Source organism: Elephantulus edwardii, unplaced genomic scaffold (assembly GCF_000299155.1).
Source record: "Elephantulus edwardii isolate Elephantulus edwardi_28Jun2011 unplaced genomic scaffold, EleEdw1.0 scaffold00053, whole genome shotgun sequence".
In the NCBI taxonomy this organism is placed as follows: Eukaryota; Metazoa; Chordata; class Mammalia; order Macroscelidea; family Macroscelididae; genus Elephantulus; species Elephantulus edwardii.
In genome coordinates this window covers 6,550,174-6,562,040 of record NW_006399803.1, presented here as the reverse complement: position 1 = coordinate 6,562,040, position 11,867 = coordinate 6,550,174, and positions in this window count along the sequence as shown.

Sequence of the window (11,867 nt, the reverse complement as noted above, 5' to 3'; positions counted from 1 at the left end):
AGTCATGCAGTGTTTCCCCACTCTGTTCTGAGGACTGCTTCCTGGTCTAAGTATAGGTTTTCCATAAGTACAATCAAGTATTCTGGGATTGCTATTCTCAAGATTAGCCACAGTTTGTTGTGATCCACACAGTCAAATGCCTTTGCATAGTCAATGAAACACAGACATCTCTCTGGTACTCTGCTTTCTGACAAGATCTGACATTGGCAATAATATCTCTAGTGCCACGATCTCTTCTAAACCTAGTTTGTATCTCTTGTAATCCTCTGTCAATAAACTGTTCCAGTCTTTTCTGGATAATCTTCAGCAGGATTTTGCTGTGTGTGATATGAGTGATAGTGTACAATAATTTCCACACGTTGCCAGGTCCTCCTTTTTGGGGGAATGGGAATAAATATGCATCTCTTCCAGTCAATTGACCCGGTAGTTGTCCTCCACATTTCTTGGCACAACCTGGTGAGCATATCCAGGGCAGGATCTGTTTGTTGAAATATGTCAATTGGTATTCCGTCAATTCCTGGGCTTTATTTTTTTCCCCCATGTCCTTCAGAGCAACCTGAACTTCCTCCATCATCATTGTCTCTTGATCATCTGTTGTTTCTGGAAATTATTCTGTGTCAGCCAATTCTTTTTGGTTCAGTGACTCTGTATATTACTTCAATCTTCTTCTAATACTTCCTGGATCATTTAATATTTTATCCATAACATACTTAAGTATTGTGACTCAAGGCTTGAATTTGTTTTTAGTTCCTTCAGCTTAGGAAATACCAAGCAAGTACGGCCCTTTTGATTTTCAGATTCCAGTTCTTTGCACATTTCATTACAATACTTTTTCTTCCTGTGTTGTCCTTTGAAATCTTCTATTTAGCTCCTTAACATCTAGATTTCTTCCCTTTGCTTTGGCTTCTTGGCACTCTAGTGCAATATTCAAAATCTCTTCTGACATCCATTTGGTCTTCTCTTCTTTTTCTCTTTGTAATGACCTTTTGCTATGGTGGCACAGTATATAACATATCAGGCTACTAACTCAAAGATTGGAAGTTCTTATTCACCAGTCACTGCAGAGATAAAATAGTCTTCTCCTGAAAAAATGTACTGCCTTAGAAACCCTATGAGTTGGAATCCACTTAGTGACAATGGTAATTATATATGCAAGAAAACAAGAGACAGAAACTTACTTCAAAGTAAATTGACTTATGCATATGTTGGGCATGGCAAGTACCAAATTAATAGGTTAAATGACAACCTGGAGATTCCTGTAAAACTACATCTCAAAATTTGAAGTCTGAGGGACAGAAAGAGAACAGAGTCAAAAGAAAAGGGGCATTCTGCCAAAATATCTATTTTTAGTTTGGAGGCAGAATACACTGTAAGGGAACTCCAATTTCAGCTGATTGATATATTCCATTATATTACATTATTGCATTACTGAAAATTATTATATCATGTTGCATTACTGAAGATGACTACATTGTATTCTAGAAAGTTATTGTAAACAAGCTCTGGGATATTAGTGATAAGAAATTGCCCTACTATCACAAATGTGGTTGTTGTTATGTGTCGTCGAGTCACTTGTGACTCATAGCGACCCTATGTACAACAACCCTGAAACCTGCCCTATCCTGTGCCATCTTTACTGTCTCTGACACACCTACTCTCATTACCCCAGTCACTGTACATAGTTCAAATATACCAGCTGCTCTATGGGAGAAAGATGAGCAATCTTCTCCTCTCATGCAATTAACTGCCTCTGAAAACCCACTGGAGTGTCTGCTAGGATTCAGTTCTGACTCAACTGTTCTCAACAACAACATATTCCTTTAGGGAGCTCTGGTGGCATAGTGTGGAGGGAGTTGATCTGCTAACCTAAAGGCTGCATCTCTGACGGTTTGAATCCACCAGCAGGTCCAGTTGAGAAAAATGGTGAATCTCTTCTGATTGAATTGGCAGCCTCAGGAACCCAATGCAGGGTCAGCTGTGCATCTGCTCCAGTCTGATTACATTACATTATTGAAAGTGATTTGTTATATTACATTAACGAACAGCTAGACCAGTGTTTGACCAAACCATTTGGAACCATAGTCTCACTAAGTTGATACATAAAATTAACCACCACCGGTACCATTATTTATCCAATTTTTAAATGAAGAAATAGAGACTCTCAGAGAACCTACCCAAGGCCAAAAGTGAACACAATGAACCTTGAAACCCAGACAATATTCTAATCTCAGATCCTGTGCCCATTTGCTGTCCTTTTGGGTGCTTTTTAATGCTCTGAGGAGAAATGCTATTTGATTACAGATGAGAAATCAGATGAAGCATGAAAGGCATCTCATCTCTGCCCATGGCAGAGACTCAAGTTTTTATTCTCACCATGGACGTCTTCACTGTTGATAATGCAACCCGAAAGATTGAAGGGCTCCAAGATCTTTGATTCCTGAGTGTTCACTTTCTTTCTTATATTGAGATAAGTTCCCCACACCCTGGGATTGAGATGAAGTACAGTAGTTATGATAGTTTCCATATTCTCTGGTGGGTAGTTATTTAAAAATGTAGGTGATGCGAAGGATCAAGGACTCATTCCCTAAAAGGACTGAGTTGTTTTTCTTCACTGTTTAATCAGGGCCTGATTTTACCAGACAGATCATCTTTATGTTGGCAATTCTGAGTAGCTTATGTAATGGTCCACCCTTTAAAGCCTTCAGGAAGTCTTTAGCGCTTATCCTTTTGATGGTCATGAGTACCAATTGATACAAGGAGGTTGCTCTTTCTCTCTCTCTCTCTCTGCTGTGTCTTTGGACCTCTGCTCAGCTCTCAGTGCCCTCATCACTCTTCCACAGTAGCCCACAGATGTCACTGCTGTCACTCTCACAGGAACCACAGAAGAGGATCATCCAGATCCTGTTCCTGCCACTATTGAGGTGACAGAACCTCCCAGGGGTACAGAGACTCTGTCCCAACCATCTTCATCTACAATTGCCAGCAACAATGGCCACCAAGCCATCGAGGACAGTCATCCCAACCTAGAACCATCCCGGGACATCCGCGTGCTAGAGAGGCTGGTGGCCATAAGAAAGTTCTCCCCACAGGTCTTTTCGTCTGACTCTAGTCCTGACCACAGGTAATGAGCGAGTGGGGGAGCCTATCAATACAGATAATGGGACCAGGCCAAAGATTTAGAGCTCTGAGAAAATGTCAGCTTTCTAGAGTCTGGCAGGAAAACACCTCAGCCATTCTCAAGTGCACAAGAAATTTTGATTCCAGAAAAGACCTCCGTTAAGAGAGAGTCTGGATATAGTAATAATCATGTAGCAAAACTGGGATCTCCTAGACACAATGAAGTCTCTGAGATGCTGTTATACATAATAGCATTTGAAGAGTGCTTTACTGCCATCCCCAATCAGTCTCCACTTCCACCAAATTAAAACTCAGCAACTCCCCAAGAAAATAGAATTTTTGTAAGATAACAGTGGTACAAGGCTGTAGTGCTTCAGTGTCAGAAGCCTCTCCCTCCATGTGAGAGACCCAGGTCCCACGACCAAGTTATTTGATGCAAGGAGCTTGGTTAGGCACTTGGCTGCCAACTGAAAGGTCAGAAGTTCAAACCCACCAGCTTTTCCACAGGAAAGACCTAGGAGTTCACTCTTGTAGACATTTGCCTATAGGGCGTTTCTACTCTGTCTTTCAGAGTTGCTATGAGTTGGAATTGACTTCACTTTCAGAACAAATACCTCCTGCCCAGCCACCACCTTTCTGTCAGTGTATGGTTTGTGTATTGTTATGGAGTGGGTCAGGATAGACTAGGAAGCCTGGTGATCTTCTTCTGAAAATTAGCTAATGACAACTCCATAGATTCCATAGTTCTATCCCACTGAGCACAGGCCCACCATGGATCTGGTGTGACTCAGTGGCAGCTAATGACAACAGCAGCAGTACAGAGTGAAAGGAAATACGCTGAAAACAGCCTTAGTGAGCCCGTCTCAGCCCTTCCATTCTCTCTCACAGGACTCAGGACCATCCAAGCTTTGGCTCATCGGAAACCTGCTTGCTCTCTGATTGGGATGAGCTGGTAATGAATAACCTGCATTGTGTGTAGGTTTGGGGTGTTGGGTCAAGCTGGCCTTTTGACCTCAAAATGGGACTTTCCAGGCTGGGAAAGCAGAGCTGTTACACTAACAGCTCAAGGCAAAGAGAAGGAGGCAAGGATATTGTAAGCATACAGTGTCTTTCTATCAATCAATACCAGCCTCTCGATTACCTGTGGCATCTGTGAAGTTCTGGGCAATTGTAGAAAGTGATGGTTTTAATGATCTGTTTTCCCATTTAACCTCAGTTAAGAATTCTCTTCTATCGTCTCCTTCTCTCCCTAACATTGGTCTCAAAGAACTGTGTATGGTCCTGGAGGTCTGATCAATGGGCAATATAAAATATACATACCCACTGATTTACTATTCCTTTGAAGATGCTGAAGAAAAACCAAATAAAACATGGCATAATATTCTTACTCAAATGTATTGACATCTCCGATAAGGTTAAACAGTCTCTCCTGCATGGATCTTAGCATTCCTATGCAAGTACACACATTAAAAGCTTTTAGCCCTCTGACAAGATACAACCACCCATATTTGTTTGCAAGTCTCTTTAAGGGGCCTAAGTTTATGCTTGTAAGTGACCTCCCCGTTCTATGGGGTTTCCATTAGCCACCCCATCACTATCAATATCAAATAGTATTTATCTCCTTGGACATTGTGGTTTGAGCTCTTACAGAGAAGGACTGGGTAGTTTGAGTTGTTTTTCCTTAATGGTGTTTTGGGTCCCCCCACCCCCCTTTCCAGCTGCTGCCTGGAATTCTCTAAAGAACACAGAATGGTTATAGAGTTCAGTGGCAGCGTGGGCAAGGATCAGCCCCTTTGACTTCTCTCTTTGCCTGTGTTTTTCTAGGACAAGACAGGGGCCTCTAATGGGACCATGATGGAACCTCTTCTGCACACTGCCCATCATTCCGACCCTTCGCACTGCGGGCCCCCTGGAGCACTCGCTGAGAATGGTGACGTGACCACTAATCCACCCTCTATCTTGTCCACTGTGGCTACTGCTGCAGGCCAGGCAGAGACCTCAAAATTCTCAGTCAACTTCTTGTCTCGGTCAGAGCACAGTAATCCCAGAGCCGGGGAAGATGGTATGGGACCCCCCTGGAAGTATCACCCAAAGTCTGAGGCAGGGCAAGAGGAATCCAGTGGCCCTGCAGGCCTCCAGCTTGGAGCGCCCCAGCTGGGACTCCTGCTTTGCATTTCAGTCACCCTGAGCATGGTGCTGGCTGTGAGCCTGTGCTATTTGCACACCCAGTACTGCCACAGACAGACAGACGTGGTCTCCAGGGAGCCTGCCGGAGCGCCTGTTGCCAGGAGCGATGGTGGCAAGACTGTGCATGTCTTCAGAAGGACGGGCGAGAACAGTTTTGTCCTAGTTCCAGCAGAATATAACTGGATCACTCCCTCTGTGGGTGGCAAGACAAGGGTTCCCTGAGGGGATTGTGATACCAGGCCTCTCGGTGGGCATCTCAGGATCCTGGAGAGTGTCTCAGCCGGAACAGAGCTCTGATAAGGCCGGAGCCTCGCTGGGCTCCCCACCAGTGAGTGGTAATGGAGGAAGCAGCAAAGGACAGTGTTATCAACAGAGGGAGTTCTTCCCCAGCTTTGTTGTCTTGACATCTGTAATTTAGCTTCTTTTTTTTTCTTTTTTTCTTTTCTCAATTAGACGTTCTGTTTGAAGAGTTAAACTCAACACAATGAATATTGTATAACCCACTCATTAACTAGGTTCCTGTGGCCGCTAAGCTTCCTCTGTTGCCTTAAGGAACCAACAGAAATAGAAATTCTGTCCCTCCTCACTGTGTCAGCCTCATTCTTCTAACACTTTGAAAAAAGTAATGTTGAGGTTGTGTCTCTGATAAAGAAAAGAACTGCAGCCCTCACTTTGCCTGTGCAACCCAGCCAGGGGGAAAAAAACCAAACAAACCCAGCAAAACACCAAACAAAAAAACTAAACCCTTCTTGGTTTCAGAAGTAGAGTTCTGATTACATTAAATAGGTGCCTGCCATCTACTTCGTTGGAGATGAAGAGCCTGGCAAGTTCTTGATGGGAGCTGATCAGGAGCAAGGAGAGCTTGATGGGGTTTGGTGCTGGGAAGCAGGTGCCTATGGTCCAAGGCCATAAACACCAGGGCCGAGCAAGAAAGCCTCTCCCCACCCGCTGCCCCCGCCCCAACCCAGCAAATGGCTCTGTGACCTCTCTATCACTTAACACTCATGGAGGGTTGTGCAGCCCAATGCTAAGTAGACCTATTTCCTTTTGCTTAAAAGAAATAGATAATTGTTAGCAGCCAAGTTTGAAGAACAGCTGGTCAAGAAATGTCAGAAAGGGGACACGGTGGACAAGGACCATGACGTAGTTCTTAAGTCTTTATGACAATCAGTTTGATTCAGCAACAGTTCCATCGGTAATAGAAAAACCTGTTTCCCAAGCTGATACCTTCTAACAACACCCAACATGCATCAGAGTAGGACCATGTTTCATAGGGTTTTTTCTTTTTTTTTCTTCATAGGGTTTTTCCATGACTGATTTATTCTTTTTTTTTTTTTTTAATTTATATATGTGGCCGGTCCTTTCCCCTGAAGGACTTCTGATAGGACTTGGATCGCTAACATTTTGTTTGGGAGCTGAGGATGTTAACCTTCTGCATTACCTAGAGACTGGTGGAATAGCAACCCCAAACTTAGTGCCATAAAGTCCTGTCCAGCTCACAGCGACAGAGTGGAGCTGCCCCCCTGGGGTTTTCTGCAGTCTCACCGGAAACTCATTGTCTCATCTTGCCTCTTTGGGGTGACTGGTGAGTTCAAACCATCGACCTTTGTTAGAGCCGAGGAGGGCTTAACCACTGTGTCACCAGCCTGGGCTCTTTCAATATTGAGCATTAGAACTAGCTACCTGCTTTCTCGGGGCAAAACTAATACAAAGTCACAATCCATTTTAATGTGGAAACAAAAACTACAAATAATCAGAAAGAACATTAATTAACTGAGCACCTACTTCCATATACGGACTATGCTAAGAACTGTTAACTTTCACCATGGAGAAGAAATGAATAAAGATTATGATGTTTAAGGGAAGTTCAATAACTTTGCTAGGAGAGAAAGATGTTCAATAACATTTTAATCAACAACAAAATACCTTTTTTTTAACACACACACCCCCCCACCACCAAAAAACAACACAAACTCTGGTGATGCAGTCTGCATGGAGGTGAGCTGCTAACCGAAAGGTGGCTCCTCTCCAGCAGTTCAAATCCACCAGCAGCTCCAAGAGAAAGTTAGACAATCTCCTGCTGTGCAATTACAGCCTCTGAAAACCTGCTGGAGGGTCTGTTATGAGTCGTTTCTGACTTGATGGCAATGAGTTTTGAGATGCAGGCAAGAGACAGAAATGAAACGAATCAACAGAAGCCAAATTCATTGCCACTGAGTTGATTAAGACTCGTAGTGACTTGATAGAACGGGGTGACACTGCCCCATGGGATTTCTGGTGCCATAATCTTAATGCAAGTGACTGCGGCATCCTTTTCCCACAAAGCTGCTGGCAGATTCAAACTGCCAACCTTTTGGTTAACAGATGAAGGCTTAACTACACTGTGCCACTAGAAATAGCTGATGTTACTTTCTCCAGCTCCCTTAGCTCCTTAGAGGCCACCATCAAGATTCTATCTTTCTGATTCTAGATCTGGCAGGTCTGTCCCCCAGTTTCAATCAAGGTCCTCATTAGGCACATTGTGGTTCCCAAGTGGATACGTCCCCCAGGAAAGGTGTGGAAAAAACCACTGTGCAGTACTCTGGATGCCATGGCTCTCCCTCCTACGTGCTCAGCCACCCTGAAGGATACGCTGCCCACTAGGCAGATTTTGCAAACTGCTCCATTAGTGCTGTCCTCAAATCGCACCGTATCCTCTGGTCAGGACTTCCATATTCAGAATGCCTTCAAGATCTTTCTTGTCCAAGAGGATATTCCCTTGCGTAAGCAGAGTGTCTTAAATTTATAGACCGCTGTGTAACAAACTACCCCCAAGCATAGTGGTTTAAAATCACAACCACTACTTCCATTTATGGTCTTTGACAGTTCTTGGTATGCCTGGGCTTAGCTGGGCTGTTCTGCTTAGTGCATTGCTGAGTGGAATGGAACGTCCACAACGACTCAGTAGCCCAACTGGCGGTTGGTGTTGTTTATCAGCTAAGCTCAGCTTGGGCTCTTGTTCAGCACAGAACGCAGTTTGGTTCACTTATCTGTGATTTCTTATAGTATAATGGCTGGATTCCAAGAAGGAATGTTCTAAGTGCAAGAAACCCCAAAATTGCAGATCTTGTAAGGCCTCCTCTTGGATAGCATTTGCCATTGTCCAAGTGTAGGTGTGTGTAACCTTAGAAAGGTGTGCATCACAGTTGCATCCTTTCTCCATACCTATTCTCTGTACATATTCAATCTGTATACTGAGCAAATTATTCAAGAAGCTGGACTCTGTGAAGAAGAATGTGACATCAAGACTAAAGGAAGACTTGCAAATAATCTTCATTATGTGGATGAAACAACCTTGCTTCTTGGGAGTGAGGAGGACTTGCAGCACTTGCTGCAGAAAGTTAAAAACCACAACCTTCAATATGGTTGCATCGCAACGTCGAGAAAACAAAAATCCTCCGTGATAGACGGAGGAAAGATTGAAACTGTCAGTGACTACATCTTACTTGGATCCACAGTCACTATACTTGGCACTAGCAGTCAGGAGATCTGCAAATGTATTGCACTGGGAAAGTCTGCAGTCAGGGACCTCTTCAAATTATTGAAGAGTAATGATGTAAATTTGAGGACTAAAGTGTGCTGAATCATTCACTATGCATCTGAGAGCTGAACAATGAATAAGGATGACAGAAGACGAATTGATGCCTTTGGGCTGTGGTGTTGGAGAAGAGCACTGAATATCCCATGGACTGCCAAAAGAACAAGTAGATATGTCTCAGAGAGGGTGCTGCCAGAGTGCTCCTTGAAGGCAAAGGTGATAAAGCTTTGTCTCACATATTTTGTACAAGTTGCTAGGAGAGGTTAATCTTTGGAAAGAGATATCAAGCTTGAAACTGTGGAAGGAGAATGAAGGAGAGAAAGATTCTCAACCAGGTATATTGACACAGTGACTTCAGCTATACGCTTGAGTGTGTCAGAGACTGTGAGGATGGCACAGGATAGGACGGGGTTCAGATCTGTTGTTCATAGGATCTCTATGAGTCATACTCCATGGCATCTAACAACAACCACCACCCTCGGATGCTACAGCTATTCATTTTCTCCACTTTCTAGTGGTCACAGCAGATCACAGGGCCAGACTCTATTACACAAAACTCGTAGCAATTCATTGGCCATGAGTTGGAACTTACATGTGGCCCTCCAGCAGGTTTCCAAGGCTGGAAATCACAGGAAAGGAGATTCCCCTTCTTTCTCCTTGGTCTCTTTGGTGGAGAGACCTCTGCCTTTGTGTTGGAAGCAGTGTGAGGCCCCACAGACTACACCACAAGAATTTCCTCATTATTCAAAAGGTAAGACAATAGATTTCACCCTTTTTGATGAGAAAAAGTGACAATGGAACTGTAGTTGTCTTCATTTTATTGTGCTTCGGTTAGACTCCCCTGGGAGCTGTGTGTGCTGGGCTTCACTAGGAGATGCTTTGGATTACCTTTCCTGCGGAGCAATGAAGGGAAGATAGGAGACCTCCTACTTTGTGAGATGAACATTTTCTCTTTAACTGGACCTTCAGCAGAAGAGCAGAGTGAAGCAGAAGAGTCAGACAGATCCTCAGCTTCCACTTTAGAGAAAAGCAGATCATGAAATTATGTACCTCTGGTGGCCTAGTGATTAAGGAATCGTGCAGCCAACCCAAAGGCAAGCTATTCCAATCCACACACCAGCTGCTGGGTAGAAAGATGGGCAACCTCCTCCCATGTCACCAACAGCCTCTGAAAACCTGCTAGATGCTCAGCTATGAGTCTCTCACATTATGACAGTACTCAGTTTGAATTTGTCTAGTTATTGTTTTGTTGGGTTTTTGTGTGGTTTCCCCCTCCTATTATCTTGAAGATGGAATGCCCTTCCAAACCCTTTGTCTACAACCAACCACTAGTCAATGAGCAGGCTGGTTTCATGTCCCCTGGTAGCTGCAGCAGTCCCAAGTCTAGTTGACACAGAAATCCTGTGACCACTAAAAAGTTAGTCCTTTGCCACAGAGCCTAGGGCCTGCAAGCCCCTGCCCCAACCCAGCAATCTGAGCATGCCCCAGCACTAGTTGTCATGGCAGCCGTTGGAGGCCATTCTGCAGTGTAGCAGATACTTTTCCTGAGACATTCTGAGTAAGCTCCTTTTTGGCAAGGGCAGCTGGAGTCCACAGGCCTGCAGTCAAGAGACATAAACCCCCTGTGTTCCTGTGATCCCGACAGGTCATCAGAGCCTGCTTCATAGAAGCCCAGAGGGGAGTGAGTAGGAAGTGTGAACGCAACCTGAAGGCACTTACTAAAGCACAAAGCCATTAAAAGTTAAAAAAGGCAGAGGACTCTGAGGCAGCATCTTAAAATAGCCTCTTTTGTTGTTGTTGTTTTGTAGGAACAGCCACAGGATTTTTCAGCCAACGTCTTTTTGGAAGAAAAAAGGTTTAGGGCAATGACGGAAAAACAATCACTGAAAATTCTTTAAGTTTGAAGCAAGTGTTTCCACTCTATTATATTAATAACCACAGATCCTGGGATAACGGGAGGCTTAACCTTTTTATATTCAAAGACTCTTTCTGATATTTCCAATTAATTTCCCCCCTGGATACAATTTTGGTAAATCTCTACTTAATACTTAACCGTTGCCTGGCTGAGCACTCTCTCTGTTGAGGCCATTCTGATTAAGTTACCATTACAATGTTTGTGTCCTTTTAAACTCTAATTAACAAAAGGAAATAGGTCAACAAGCCATTAAAGATTTAAATAAGTGCCACGTTTTATTTTAAAAAGTTCTCTGGGAAGGGCTGGCGCTTTATGAATAAATGAGAGTGCCAGGCCGGCCCTCAGTCTTTGACGCTGGACATTAGTCAGTGTTTCCCAGCCTGGAATGCAGACTCTGGTTTGATTTCATTTCACCTCAGCCCATCCCTCTAAAAGTGATGAAATACAAGGAACTTTAAAAAAAATTTGAGTGAAATGAATTTGCATTCATTTGTTTTATTACACTGAAGAACTTCTTCACATTCCTTCAGAAATTTAGAAGCACCCTAGAGTCCTTACAGCATTGGGCTGTTGCACAACCACCTCTAGTAATATCTGGTGAAGATTATGTGAAAGGTCATTATGATAAAAATCCCAAGGTGGAGCAAATGGTTTGTGCTTGATGACTAGCCAAAGGATTTACAGTTGGAACTCTCCCCCAGTGATACCACAGAAGACGTCTGCTTTCAATGCCAAGAACCCTGTGGAGCAATTATTTCTACTTGGTAGCACATGGATGGCATGAGCAGAACTTGACTGAGTGAGCTAGACTTGACTCAGTGGCAATGGGATTGAGGGTAAGGCTTCATTTATGCAGTTCTTTCAGTGCAACAAGGACAAGTGGAATAGATTGGAAGGCAGTTAGAGTTTGTTGGATTGTCTGTTTTTTCCTCCAACAAGGATGAGTGGCCAAGACAACTGGAGACTGTTAGTGTTTCTCCCCTTTAAAAGCGTTAATCAGAGTCCAACTGTAACATCTATCTATCTATCTATCTATCTATCTATCTATCTATCTATCTATCTATCTATCTA